The 15,887-nt window shown below is 44.8% G+C and overlaps 1 protein-coding gene across 1 annotated transcript in view; it reads left to right on the top strand.

Moving 5' to 3' along the window:
• The first annotated feature begins 12,951 nt into the window (after positions 1-12,951).
• Positions 12,952-15,887, top strand: part of LOC120940140 (ATP-binding cassette sub-family B member 5-like) — a 72,778-nt gene continuing 69,842 nt past the window's right edge. The window contains exon 1 of the mRNA XM_040352807.1: positions 12,952-13,031. The gene's annotated coding sequence lies outside the window, so the exon portion shown is untranslated. The remainder of the gene's footprint in view (positions 13,032-15,887) is intronic.

Here is a 15,887-nt window from a genome sequence, read left to right as displayed (position 1 = left end):
CAGAATCACGTCGGAATTACTCCCTAAGATACGTCGAATCACTGCCTATGACGTGAACGTAACCTACGCCCAGCCCTATTCACGTACTACGTAAACGACGTAAAATACGACGGCTGTGTTCCCTGGTCCATACCTTAGCATGACTTGCGCCTCCTATATGGGGAATAACTTTACGCCGAACGTACGACTTATGCAAACCGCATATATTATGCGTCGGGTGCAACTACGTTCGTGAATCGGCGTATCTCCCTCATTTGCATATGTGCATAGAAAATCAATGGGAGTGGAAAATGCGCCTAGCGTAAATATGCGCCCACGATACGACGGCGTAGGAAAGTTACGTCGGTCGTAGGAAGCCTATTTTCAGGCGTATCTAGTTCTGTGGGCACGCCGCACAGATACGACGGCGCACATTTACACTTACGCGGCGTATTTCGAGATACGTCGGCGTAAGTGCTTTGTGAATCTGGGCCATAGTGTACATATTTTATCACTGTCAAGAAACCCACACTAAGAAATGAAATGAGCCATTGTTGGAGTACATGTATGTAGACAGGACGTGGGAGCAAAGAGGCTGCAGGTGATCAACAGCTCTAAGATGCAACAAAGTGAAAACTTAAAAAAATAAAAACACAGGGCATGATTCTCAAAAGAGATACGCAGACTTAACTGCTGTTCAGCCTGCGTATCCCTGTGCCTAACTTTGGAAACGATTCTCAAAAGGCTTTTTCCAAAGTTAGGCAGAAAATCTGACAGGTGTAAGACACTTACACGGTCAGATTTTAGGATGCAGTACCGCATCCGCCACTGGGGGCATTTCTCATTGAAATGCAGCTTTGCGTATGCAAATGAGGACTTAAGCAGATTTTCAAAGCATTTCAGCACTTTGATTTCTGCGTAAGTTCCGAATTTGCCTGCGCAAAACTAGGGCTGGTTTTATAATGTGGAAAGTTAGTCACACATTGTAAAGGCCCATTCCAGCGACGGCATTTGGTATGCATTCCTGAGGGAGAACTCCACGGCAATTTTTAAATTCAAAACCGCCATGGGTTCCCCCCCAGGAGCATACCAGGCCCTTAGGTCTGGTATGGGTTGTAAGGAGACCCCCCTCCGCCGAAAATTCGACGTAGGGGGTCCCCCTACAATCCATACCAGACCCGTATCCAAAGCACGCTACCCGGCCGGTCAGGAATGGGAGTGGGGACGAGCGAGCGCCCCCCCCCCTCCTGAGCCGTGCCAGGCCGCATGCCCTCAACATGGGGGGGTTGGGTGCTCTGGGGCAGGGGGGCGCACTGCGGGCCCCCCCACCCCAGAGCACCCTGTCCCCATGTTGATGAGGACAGGACCTCTTCCCGACAACCCTTGCCATTGGTTGTCGGGGTCTGCGGGCGGGGGCTTATCGGAATCTGGGAGTCCCCTTTAATAAGGGGGCCCCCAGATACCGGCCCCCCACCCTAAGTGAATGGATATGGGGTACATCGTACCCCTATCCATTCACCTGGAGGCAAAAAGTAAGTTAGTAAACACACAACACAAGGCTTTTTAAAATAATTTATTATTCTGCTCCGGATGCCCCCCCTGTCTTCGTTATTAGCTCAATTACCAGGGGGGGCTTCTTCTTCCACTCTCCGGGGGTCTTCTTCCACTCTCCGGGGGTCTTCTCCGCTCTCCGGGGGGGGTTTCTTCTTCCGCTCTCCGGGGGGGGCTTCTCCGGACTCCGGGGGGCTTCTTCCATCTTCTCCCCTCTTCCGCTGTTGACTCTGCGAACCCCGGTTCTTCTGCAGCTCTCCGGTGCCTTCTTCTTCAGCGCTGGCTGCCTGCTATGTTTGTGTGTTAGCTCAATTTCAAACAGGCAGCCGGCGCGGTCTTCTGTGACGTCAGGGTCTTCTCTTCTGTTCTTCCGATGTTGACTCGTCGCCTGTTGTCGCTGTAATGATGGAAGCGCGCCTTGCATCACATTTATATAGGCATCACCGTCCCATCATGCTCCGGCAGGTACCCACGTGGTGGGTGCCTACCCACGTGCACCCACCACGTGGGTACCTACCGGAGCATGATGGGACGGTGATGCCTATATAAATGTGATGCAAGGCGCGCTTCCATCATTACAGCGACAACAGGCGACGAGTCAACATCGGAAGAACAGAAGAGAAGACCCTGACGTCACAGAAGACCGCGCCGGCTGCCTGTTTGAAATTGAGCTAACACACAAACATAGCAGGCAGCCAGCGCTGAAGAAGAAGGCACCGGAGAGCTGCAGAAGAACCGGGGTTCGCCGAGTCAACAGCGGAAGAGGGGAGAAGATTGAAGAAGCCCCCCGGAGTCCGGAGAAGCCCCCCCCGGAGAGCAGAAGAAGAACCCCCCCCCCCGGAGAGCAAAGAAGACCCCCGGAGAGTGGAAGAAGACCCCCGGAGAGTGGAAGAAGAAGCCCCCCTGGTAATTGAGCTAATAACGAAGACAGGGGGGGCATCCGGAGCAGAATAATAAATTATTTTAAAAAGCCTTGTGTTGTGTGTTTACTAACTTACTTTTTGCCTCCAGGTGAATGGATAGGGGTACGATGTACCCCATATCCATTCACTTAGGGTGGGGGGCCGGTATCTGGGGGCCCCCTTATTAAAGGGGACTCCCAGATTCCGATAAGCCCCCGCCCGCAGACCCCGACAACCAATGGCAAGGGTTGTCGGGAAGAGGTCCTGTCCTCATCAACATGGGGACAGGGTGCTCTGGGGTGGGGGGGCCCGCAGTGCGCCCCCCTGCCCCAGAGCACCCAACCCCCCCATGTTGAGGGCATGCGGCCTGGCACGGCTCAGGAGGGGGGGGGGACGCTCGCTCGTCCCCACTCCCATTCCTGACCGGCCGGGTAGCGTGCTTTGAATACGGGTCTGGTATGGATTGTAGGGGGACCCCCTACGTCAATTTTTCGGCGTGGGGGGGTCTCCTTACAACCCATACCAGACCTAAGGGCCTGGTATGCTCCTGGGGGGGGAACCCATGCCGTTTTTTTCTTTGAAAATTGGCATGGAGTTCACCCTCTCAGGAATGCATGCTGAGCGACGCTGTCATTTTTTTTTATAATCATTTGTTTTCCCGGCGCGTCTTTTTTTTTCACCCGTCGCAACTTTAGTGTCCCGTCGAAATTCTCAAAGCCGCCCGGCGTTAATTACGTTCGCGCGCTGCACGTCGGGAAAATTACGTCACACGCATGCGCAGTACGGCCGGCGCGGGAGCGCGCCTCATTTAAATTTTAAACGCCCCCAGGAGAGGAGGACCGCCTTACGACGGCGGCACTTAAGTTACACGGCCTGAAATTTCTACCTAAGTGCTTTGACGATCAGGCACTTAGGTAGAAATTTTAAGTCAGTGTAACTTAACTGCTGAAATTTAAGTTACGCAGACTTTTTGAGAATTTGGCCCACAATTCTTTTATGATACATAATGCTTTAGCAAAGAAAACATCATTTGGTTAGGGTTTACATGTACTTTAATGCCCAACTCCCTCCTAAAATCTATCCCCTCTCTTCTGGCTATAAGTTTTGCTTTTTTTGTTTTATTACCTATATTTCCAAAGTTTTTGGGCAAGTCATGTGATGCTGCAGGGTGACCTTTATACTTTCTTCTTCTCCAGGCTGGGTGGTCAGTAACAATGCAAACTGCAGCACTGACAGGATGTCCGCACTGCCGTGGGCGCTATGATAAGCAGAGCGTCAAAAATTATACAGCGTGACATGTTTAGCAGGGGATTTAGGTGAATGGAACCGTGCCATAACACCGCGCCAACTGTTTGGTACATTAATGCGGCAGGATAGTTCTGTAAAATTCTCCTTGGGAAAAATAATAAATAAATAATTGAGGAGGCAAAAGTTTCTCTTCCTGGATGCCTGGAAGTCTCTGCTCTACCGTCCTATGAAAAGTGATCCACTGTAGATCTCTTTTCAGAGGGCCATAGAGACTGCTACCCATCTGCACGAGGCCTACGTTTTATTTTAAAGTGCTGCTCCCCACTGGGTGGTATTTAAAAAAAAAATCTTGCATTGGTACATGTTCCTTGGCCATGCCCAGTTCCACAGACCCTGGATTTGACAATTCCTTTCCTATCAGCCTAAGGGCCCTTTCACACAAGGCGGATCAGTAATGATCCGCCCCGTGAACCTCCGCTTGCTCAGCGGGCAGATGACAGGGCGGTCCCCTATAAGGGGGAACGGATAAACACAGACCGTCTGTCCGTGTTCACCCAATCCGATCCGCAGACGGATGGAAAAATAGGGTTTTCTTCCGTCTGCAGAATCGGAGGAATGCGGAAACGGGCGAGATCGGGGTGTCAGCGGATGTTCATCCGCTGACACCCGCGATCTCATAGGGACCAATGTATGTCCCTTTTTCATCCGCACACGGATGGATGAAAAAGCGGACATACGGTCCGCAGGTGTGAAAGGGGCCTTAAAGTGTTTCTAAACCCACAACAGTAAAATCAGTCTGTATATGCAGTAAAGTAAAGCATGCTTGTTATACTTACTGTGGAACCTAAGGGATTAATCCTCTGCATTGTGTAAAAAAGCTGTTTGATCCTGTCTTCTCTGATCTTCCCCTTCTTTTACTGACTCCAATATATTTCCTGACATTTACAGAGCCAGGAGACAGGCTGCGCATGCTCAGTTTGGTGTGTATTGTTAGAGTTTTTTTTTTTTCCTCTGGGGAGTGCATGTGATCAGCACAGGGCCAATCAGCACTGTCCAGACAGAGGATCAGGGTCCTGCATTATCATAGGACAGTCAGAGAAGAATGAAAACTCCTCCGACAAGCTTTAACCAGATACTGATATAAGTCATAAGACTGCTATATACTGCTGATGATAATGGGTATTTAGCAGTTTATATTTACTAAAATAATTGCATCTCCATGTTCTGTGTACTGTGGGAGACCAGATATAGTGAATGCAGGGTGTTGGGATTAGTAACACTTTAAAATTGGGCGAAGTGAATTAGCAGAATTCGTCCTTCGTAGACTTCAGTGGGGTTTGGGGAATGTTTTCAACTTCTGAAACTTTTTTGAACTGTTTGGCATGTAAGCAGGCTGCCCTTTTCCAGTACATGGGACCAGCATGTACAGTTGAGCCTCCATCCACAAACAGAGCTTCCAGACCACCCATAAGTACCAGCGCCTATACTCACACCTTGTCCAGGAGTATGGATGCAGGCCTGAGGCTACACTTGCTCATCCTCCTGGTCCATAGTTCTATTAACCCTTTACCACTCTACAGGGTAGATTTTATTTAAATAAAGTCTATTTAAATCATGATCATGATTTAAATCACTAGTTAAAAAGCTTGGATTCAAATCAACACGGTTTAAATCATCATTTTTAAAGAGCTCTGTGCCGCAGCGGCTCCTCCTCTGACCCGCTGGTGACTCACCGACAGTCTCATTCACTTTAATAAGACGGCTGGTGATGCGGCAGTGACACAACAAGGTGAGGAATGTGGTGGCAGCAGGTGAGTGGATGTTCGCTAACAGGCGCTGCCATGATGGATCTAAAACAACAAGTGCTCTTTAAATGTAAGGACTTATGCCGCGTACACACGGTCGTTTTTCGGCATGAAAAAAAACAACGTTTTTAAAAACGTCATTTAAAATGATCGTGTGTGGGCTTCACATCGTTTTTCGGCTTCTGAAAAACAACAAAAAAAAAATCGAACATGCTGCATTTTTAATGTCGTTTTTTAAAATGTAGTTTTTCGTGTTTGAAAAAAATGATTGTGTGTGGGCTAAAACGCGCATGCCCAGAAGCGAGTTATGAGACGGGATCGCTCGTTCTGGTAAAACTACCATTCATAATGGAGTAAGCACATTCATCACGCTGTAACAGACAAAAAAGCGCGAATCGTCTTTTACTAACAAGCAATCAGCTAAAGCAGCCCAAAGGCGAACAGAACTTCCCCTTTATAGTGCCGTCGTACGTGTTGTACGTCACCGCGCTTTGTTCATAATTTTTCAAAAACGATGGTGTGTGGGCAACATCGTTTTTAAAGCGGAGGTTCACCCTAAAACATCTATGTACCATCCCATCCAGCATACTTGCGTCAGCTACAGTACGCTGTTTTGTTTTTTTCTCGCTGTACTTACCGTTTAATCGTTCATTTTCTTTTCATCCTCCCGCGGGGAATAGGCGTTCCGAAAATACCCGAACTAGGACTTGGCTATATACGGCGCCTGCGCAGTCAGCTCCTAGTCTGTGCGCAGGCGCCGTATGGCGGCGTGAAGAGCAGAGTCATAGTCCAGCTATTTTCAGAACGTGTGACATGCCTTAGGCCCCGTACACACGACCGAACATGTCCGCTGAAACTGGTCCACAGACCAGTTTCAGCGGACATGTTCGGTCGTTTGTACGTCCAACCGGACAATTTTCCGGCGGATCGGACAGGTTTCCAGCGGACAAATGTTTCTTAGCATGCTAAGAAACATGTCCGCTGGAAGCCTGTCCGTCGGACATGTTCGGTCGTCTGTACAGACTCACCGGACATGTCTGATCGGCCGAAAGCCCTCGCATGCGTCGAAGTGATTCGACGCATGCGTGGAAGCATTGACCTTCCAGGGCCGCGCACTTCGCAGCGTCATCGGCCGCGCGACGGCACGGCCACGTCACCGCGTATCGTGTCCGCGCGGATTTCTGTCTGATGGTGTGTACAACCATCAGACAGAAATCCGGCAGCGGACGCAGCGGACATGTCCGATGAAAACGGTCCAGCGGACCGGTTTCATCGGACAGTCCGTCCGTGTGTACGAGGCCTTAGCCGCACGTCAATCATCTACGCCTCTTCATAGGAACGCCTATTTCCCGCGGGAGGATGAAAAGAAAATGAACGATTAAACGGTAAGTACAGCGAGAAAAAAAAAAAAACAGCATACTGTAGCTGACGCAAGTATGCTGGATGGGATGGTACATAGATGTTTTTTTAGGGTGAACCTCCGCTTTAATGATGAAGTTGGAAAAACATAGTTTTTTGGACATGCTGAAAAACAACGTTTTTTTTTTCATGCAGAAAAACGACCGTGTGTACGCGGCATCATTCTTACTGGTAGTTAAAATATTTGCAAACAAAATGAAGGTTTCCTATTTATAATAATAAGGTTAGTAAAACAGCAATATCAGGACCGATTCAATCATACAGTTTGTAGTGTACATAGATTTGCAAAACAATGGGATAAAGGAATATTCCTGAACTTTGTTTTATCTCATGGTTACTGTGAAATTGTGTGAATGCAGCAGTGTGGTGCATGTTATCTCAGCTTACAGAGCTTGGATTCATTGAATGAGTTCACCAAAAATGTAAATATTGCAGAATATACAGCCTCATTCTACATAATTAAGCTCCATTTCATCCTGAATAAACTAAATTATTATTGTATCGTAAATAGGAAGCTATCCTCAGATATATTTTCTCTCCAAAAGCATTTTATAAAAAAAAATTTGATAAAAATCTAAAAATCTGATTAGAAAAAAAAAAAGTTTATTTATTTTTTTAAGAACATACTAATTTGTATCCAAACCGCTTGCCGACCGCACCATGTCCATTTATGTCAGCAGAATGGCCCGGCTGTGCAAAGTAATGTATATTTACCGCAAGCTCCGGTGTCCTGCTCGTGTCACAGAGCGGCAGAACGGGGAGAGGCCGGTTTAAACAAGGCATCTCCCTGTTCTGCGTAGTGACAGGACACTGATCGTCTGCTCCCTCTAATCGCGAGCAGATCTGACTGCACATTCTCCCCACCCAGCGACTCTGCAGCTAGTCAGATGGAGCTGCCTCCCGCTACACTCCGCACACACAATCCACCACCCATCAAGGGATCCAATCCTCTGGAGGGGACCTAGCGGCTGTGGTTGCGCCCCTGGGCGGCAGTGCGCTTTAGGCGGTTGCCTAGTTCGCCTAGCGGGAGCGCCGGCCCTGCGATCAATAGATTGACTTGTGTACAACCAGCTAGCCCATATATGGATTGGTCCCTGCTGGACCGGACAAACTTCAATCCATGTGCATATGGCCGGCTTAAATTGTTTCTACTGTCACTGTGAATGGACAAAGTCACATAAGGTTTCCTGAGGTCATGTTAATATAAAACCATGGATCTGATAACTTGTTGAACTTTGTGTTAATATAAAACTTGATTAAACTAAGTTAGAATACTTGGGTCTGTGTTCACTGAAAAAAAGTGGGTGTATTCTTACACAATTTATCTAGAATTGCTCATTAAAAATGTATTTTATGAAGTCAAGTAAAACACTGCACATATGATGGACAAAATTGAACAGTGACAGAAATGTCTGAAAGAAAAGTAATTTTAATGAAAATAAATCAGAAATGTGGTATAAAATTGGATAGCCCCTTGAGAGGCTATAGATGGCCTGATTATCACAAGAAATGTTCCTGACTTAAAGGGACCCTGTCATCAACTTGAAAAAAAAATGTAGGTGAAAGCATAAATTGAACAATCAACTGTTTTAAATGCTTACTTATTTACAAAATGTTCCTTTCCTTTTAATATTTTGGATCTGCTTGCCCTGTGGCTTTAAACTTACTAGAAGATTGGACTGCTTCAGTGTAGTTTTTTTTTCTTCTTCAGGGAATAGGTGCAGGAACTTATACCCCTCTCGCCAATCCAAGAAGAAAAGTGAAGTGCCATGTTCAGCAATCTGCACCACATAGCCAAAGTTTGTAGCCAAATTTTGCTAATGGTAGGAGGGTCTTCAAAGGTGCATGGTTAAATAAAATCTGGGCCTATTTGATGTAAACATGGCGCACACATGCTTTACCTGCTGAGGCCCTGTACACGACTGGGTTTCTCGGCAGAATTCAGCAAGAAACTTGATGGGAGACGTATTCTGCCGAGTAAAACGGTTGTGTGTACACTTTTCGCCGAGAAACCTGTCGAGGAACTCATTGAGCCAAATAGAGAGCATGTTCTCTATTTCCTCGTTGGGCAATGGGAAATTTGGCTCGCCGAGATCCTCGGCGGCTTCACAAGGAACTCGACGAGCAAAACGATGTGTTTTGCCCGTCGAGTTTCTCGGACGTGTGTACGGGGCCTGACAGACACATATAGCAATCACACAGGGCTCAGGACTGTGTGTTGCCCAGATTTCATGGTTTAGGAGTAGGGATGGTCCCGATGTTCGTTTGTTTGTTTGTTCACAAAACAAACCAAACATATGGGTGCGTTTGCTGAAAATTTGAGAGCTGCGGAGAGCCCCATAATGCACTGCAGGATCGCAGTGCATTGACAGCTGGTGATTGGCCAAAGCATGCACCTGTCCTGCAAAGAGTGCACCCTGATCCCACCCAATTGTGTGACCATAGCGAATGAATATTCGCTATTTTCACACCATAATGACTCCCCGATTGGCCAAAGCGTCAGGCATCCCTTTTGAATGCTAAGCCATCCGCGGGGTGCTAATTGTGTCGAGAGCCATCCGCGGGGTGGGATACTTTGCTAAGTGCCGCGAACCACCTGCGGGGCTGTGTCAGTGTCCGTGATGCTGATCTGTATACTATCCGTGGTGCTGATCTATATACTATCTCTGGTGCTATATGCCGTATCTCTAATGCTGAGTTATATACCCTATCTGTGAGGCTGAGCTGTATACTCGTGACACTATGGGTGGAAGCAAGTGAAATACAGGGGACGAAGTGGGCGGATTCTAAAAAGGGGTGGGGCTTGTGGGAAATGGAAGGGGTTAAAAAGGAAGGGCGGGGTCCGGCGCCCCCATCCTAAAACTTGACCAGCTGCCACTGTATATATATATATATATATATATATATATATATATATATATATATATATATATATATATATATATATATATATATATATATATATATATACAGTGCATTCAGTGTAGACTATATATATAGTGCAGGCAGTCTAGTATATATATATATATGTATATATATAGATCTATATATATATATAGATCTATATATATACAGTGCAGGGTATATAATAGTGCATTCAAGATGTTAATTCTATGACAGATTTAAGGAAAAAATGGCATGGGATCCACCTCAAAATCCATACCGGCCCTTTGGGTCTGGTATAGATTTTAACGGGAACTCCACGCATAGATTTTTAAAAGAAATTGACTTGGGGTCCCCCCCCCCCCCCAAATCAGACCCTTATCGGAGCAAGCAGCCTGGCAGGCCAGGAAAGGGTGGGATGAGCGAGCCGGGGGAATACTGTCATAATGTTGACCTTTAAATAAACGTGGCCCCGATTGGTTCCGGGCATTGATGAGAGCGCATAGGAAAGGTACCCCCATGTGTAGGGAAAATAGATGGCGGGACTCAGCAGCAATCTCAGGGCTTTTGGATGTCTTGACAATGGAGGCTTTTTTTTGGGGGGGGGGGGGGTATAATCTGGTGACAATATATAGAGGTCTAAACATTAGACCAGAAAGAGGGGCAACAGAGGAAAAGGGGTTTTAGTACCAAAATATGGACTTTCCCTCTAAATAAAAAAAGTCAGTTGGGAAATACACTGTCCATGGTTATGGCCCATACACACGAACCGAATATCATCCGAAAAATCTCGTCCAAGGAAGAATCGTACGATCATGACAGTTCATCCGATATTCTTTTATCGGACATGCACAAACATTTTCCTCGTACGATACCAGATTGTACGATTTTCGTTTATTCAGTACAGTTGTCATCCTAAAATACAATACAAATACATTACAACACATGATGACATCACTTGTGATTTATTTTTCTGTCGTACGAGAATTTTTGTGACTTTAATAACCTATTAAATTTCAAGTTGCGACTATTAAGCGAAAAAAGTCGTATGATATTCGGATTGTGTCTACAGGGCATTAGTCTCTCACTCACATTACATTGATTTTCTAATACACACATATATGGAATACATGGTATTTTTATATCTACTTAGACTTCAGCTTTGACTGTTGAATACAAAATAATGAAGCAGACAATGTTTATCTATGATAGATATATCTATAAATGAATAACGATCACCTACAGGGAGTGCAGAATTATTAGGCAAATGAGTATTTTGACCACATCATCCTCTTTATGCATGTTGTCTTACTCCAAGCTGGATAGGCTCGAAAGCCTACTACCAATTAAGCATATTAGGTGATGTGCATCTCTGTAATGAGAAGGGGTGTGGTCTAATGACATCAACACCCTATATCAGGTGTGCATAATTATTAGGCAACTTCCTTTCCTTTGGCAAAATGGGTCAAGAGAAGGACTTGACAGGCTCTGAAAAGTCAAAAATAGTGAGATATCTTGCAGAGGGATGCAGCACTCTTAAAATTGCAAAGCTTCTGAAGCGTGATCATCGAACAATCAAGCGTTTCATTCAAAATAGTCAACAGGGTCGCAAGAAGCGTGTGGAAAAACCAAGGCGCAAAATAACTGCCCATGAACTGAGAAAAGTCAAGCGTGCAGCTGCCAAGATGCCACTTGCCACCAGTTTGGTCATATTTCAGAGCTGCAACATCACTGGAGTGCCCATAAGCACAAGGTGTGCAATACTCAGAGACATGGCCAAGGTAAGAAAGGCTGAAAGACGACGACCACTGAACAAGACACACAAGCTGAAACGTCAAGACTGTGCCAAGAAATATCTCAAGACTGATTTTTCTAAGGTTTTATGGACTGATGAAATGAGAGTGAGTCTTGATGGGCCAGATGGATGGGCCCGTGGCTGGATTGGTAAAGGGCAGAGAGCTCCAGTCCGACTCAGACGCCAGCAAGGTGGAGGTGGAGTACTGGTTTGGGCTGGTATCATCAAAGATGAGCTTGTGGGGCCTTTTCGGGTTGAGGATGGAGTCAAGCTCAACTCCCAGTCCTACTGCCAGTTTCTGGAAGACATCTTCTTTAAGCAGTGGTACAGGAAGAAGTCTGCATCCTTCAAGAAAAACATGATTTTCATGCAGGACAATGCTCCATCACACGCGTCCAAGTACTCCACAGCGTGGCTGGCAAGAAAGGGTATAAAAGAAGAAAAACTAATGACATGGCCTCCTTGTTCACCTGATCTGAACCCCATTGAGAACCTGTGGTCCATCATCAAATGTGAGATTTACAAGGAGGGAAAACAGTACACCTCTCTGAACAGTGTCTGGGAGGCTGTGGTTGCTGCTGCACGCAATGTTGATGGTGAACAGATCAAAACACTGACAGAATCCATGGATGGCAGGCTTTTGAGTGTCCATGCAAAGAAAGGTGGCTATATTGGTCACTGATTTGTTTTTGTTTTGTTTTTGAATGTCAGAAATGTATATTTGTGAATGTTGAGATGTTATATTGGTTTCACTGGTAAAAATAAATAATTGAAATGGGTATATATTATTTTTTTGTTAAGTTGCCTAATAATTATGCACAGTAATAGTCACCTGCACACACAGATATCCCCCTAAAATAGCTAAAACTAAAAACAAACTAAAAACTACTTCCAAAAATATTCAGCTTTGATATTAATGAGTTTTTTGGGTTCATTGAGAACATGGTTGTTGTTCAATAATAAAATGAATCCTCAAAAATACAACTTGCCTAATAATTCTGCACTCCCTGTATATGAATAGTGTACATTGGACAAAAATTAGACTGCTTAATTTTCAAAAAGTATTTGCTTATTTCTCCTTATTTCTTAGTTCCTCTTTTTAGATTCAGTCAGCAGATTATATAATGCTTGAATTGAATGGTTATAAACCAGATGGTTATCTCATCCCTCTGATAAAGCGGATCTCAGTAAAGCTGTACAGATATTCACTCACTTTCTGCGATGCACGTGTTCTATTCAATCTCGAAGCATGGGTAATGACATCACATTAGACAAGTAGAGCTACAGTTATTGCTGGATGCTTGCGTAACACTAAACTTTACTCCCATTCCTCTTTAATGATTACATTTTATGACATGTAGATGAGTCATAAACTCTGGTACTTTCACATAAAAGAAACAGAACAATTAATTCCTAGTTATTCCACGGACTAAGAACTGCTACACACAGGTCAGTAGACAATACTTTCTATGAAATCTGAGGTGAATTCAGGCATGCTAGATTTCACATTTCTGTGTTTTACAATATCAGATATAATAGGTTGTTTAAATAAGTAAACAGATATTTATTACATAAAATTTGACAGAACACTGTTAATTTACAGTAATTTAATTAACAAGTTAAATCACAATGAGTGAACTTGAGACTAGAAGCACAAGGCTCTGGTTAGATCAGATGAATTCCTATAGTTTATGTGACACCTTAAAGGAGGACTCCAGTCTAAGCTGAGGGAAGAAGTAGAATCTCTGTCAGATTTTTAGTGCTGTCTGCGATCCTCCGGCGCGATCCATTCTCACTGTCATCAGGACCAGGGCTCAAGTCCTGCGGGAACACGTGGGGATGGAGTTCCTGCACTTTTTTCACAGCAGGAACGCAGTTCCCTTTGCAGGACTAGAGCAGCCGAGAGCAGCCGGGCCGCCCGAGCCAATCCTTCACTAAGCGGCGATGCCCAGCTCGAGTCACTGTCAGGGGCAGGCGAACCTTAGTAATCCTTTATGTTACTGGCCGCTTCCTGTATGTGGATTCATTGGGTGGTGTGCGGGTATTCCGTCACTTCCTCGATGCTGCAATGTCTCCTGGGAGCTTTTGTCATTGTTCCCAGGAGACATTGTGGAGGTCTGCCGCGAGTTATCGCGGGATATAGAACTTGCGGCATCGAGGAAGTAACGGAATACCCGCACACTACCCGATGAATCCATATACAGGAAGCGGCCAGTAACATAAAGGATTACTAAGGTACAGTGGATCAAAGAAAAATAACATGCGGTTTAGTAATTATGCATATGAGTGTATCATTTTTTTTTTTTTTTGGTGGGGGAGTGGATCCTGGGTGGGAGTTCCCACACTTTTTCCCCAGGACTTGACCCCTGATCAGGACATAAAGTGTTTTAATAACAGGAGTAGAGGAAAACCTTCTAGTAGGGACACAGTGATCAGTGACAGCTGTCAGAGGTGGGGGAGATTGCTTCCTCTCATGTCTCTAGGAATGAAGTGAGGGGGAAACTCCTCAATGGGGACAGATTTTAACTTTATTTAGAATAAAACAAGTTTTGTCTGGAGTTCCACTTAATGCACAACTAATATTATTTGTTTCTTGATAGAGGATCTTATAAATAAATGTTAAACTACTGAGATTATTCTGTCAATGGATATATCCATAGCCCAAAAATGGAATGGGACCCCCACAGTTTTTGATGCTGTACTGGCATCCCTTTATTTATCCAAGGAAAAGCTATGAATATATTATTTTCTATCCAGCCTATAATAAATTAACCATAAAAAAATCACATAATATATCATATAAAATAAAGATATGCTGGTAGGTTTATCAGATCCTGTCTAAATTGGCCCCTAGTACAGTGGTTCTCAACCTTGATAGTGTCGTGACCCCTTGATAAAATTTCCCAAGTTGTGGGGACCCCTAACAGTAGAATTTTCGTAGCGTGGGTTGTCAGCACCCAAGGCAAGACAAGTAATTTGCCCCTAACCCACGGACAGTATTAAAACCCCTTCTGGTACCTTTTAGGATGTTCCCCTCTTTCTATGTTCTCCTCTATGTTCTCCTTTCTTTCCATTTTATCTCTCTATCTTAATTTCTTGTTTTTTTCCCCCCCATCCCTCTCTCTAGCCATATTTCCTGTTCTTTCTCTTATTCTTCCTCTCCCTTCCATGTATTCTCTTTTTTTTTCCTTCTCTTACTCCTTTTGGGAGGGTGAGGGCAGTGCTGGGGGGGGGGGGGGTTCTGATCAGCCAACTTGGGTGCTCTTGATCAAGATCATCTGCTGATCTGAGAACTGTAGTGGGGACTCTAAATGGCAACTATAATCACAGGTAGTGTGTCTCCAGCTCTGTGGTGTCTCGCAGCAGTGACACCTATGCCAAAATCAGGAGATAGGGTCTCCTCCAGCCCCTCCCACTTCACATTTCTCATCAGTCAGCAGACCTCTAGTCTCTGCCTGCCCCACAGCCATGTCGTGAACCGAATGGGTGGCCACAGTCTCCAGGGACTGCCCAAGATTTGGTGACCCCTGACAAATCGTAATTTGACCCCCGAGGGGGTCCCGACCCCAGGTTGAGAACCACTGCCCTAGTATGTGTATGAATGTGTGTTAGGGACCTTAGGTTGTAAGCTCCTTGAGAGTAGGGACTGATGTGACTGTACAATGTATATGTAAAAGCGCTGCGTAAATTGACAGCAATATATAAGTACCTGAAATAATAATAATAAATATAAATTATATAATTTTATTAAATAATCTACATAAAATCAACTCTATACCATAATGTTTTTATACGATTAATTAATAGGCACATTTAATGTTTAAAGCACGACTGGAATTGGGCAATACATTTTTCCCACGGTTGCTTTTTTACTGAAATCTCATATTGAAAATGAAAATCCTTTATGAGTTATCACGTACTTATTACTCAGATATACATAAGTGACCTATTTATTTAAATAAAGAATGCAGTTTTCAGGAAATACATCTTAAATAACAGAACTAGTTAATCAGGTGGTAACTTTAGTCAGCCCTAATTACCATTTTGTGACTACCTTTGAACAAACCATTGACTTGCATTTGTCTCACTAAAAGTGATTGGTAGTGATGGGGCTGCCTTTCATTGATTCCATTGCTATGCTACACGAACCAGTCATATTTCTTCTCCGCCTCTCTTCTTGTACCAGTGGTTGCTAAAGGTTATTGTCATACCCACAGTGCAGAAATGGAAATGCTCATTACGATCCCTATGAAATGTTTTGTGATTGCTTTAGGTATGAACGATTGCAAACAAGCAATCAATCAT

The sequence above is a fragment of the Rana temporaria genome, chromosome 5 (assembly GCF_905171775.1).
Source record: "Rana temporaria chromosome 5, aRanTem1.1, whole genome shotgun sequence".
Taxonomy (NCBI): Eukaryota; Metazoa; Chordata; class Amphibia; order Anura; family Ranidae; genus Rana; species Rana temporaria.
Note: the sequence above shows the minus strand (reverse complement) of the source record. Positions and strands in the feature narration are given on the sequence as shown.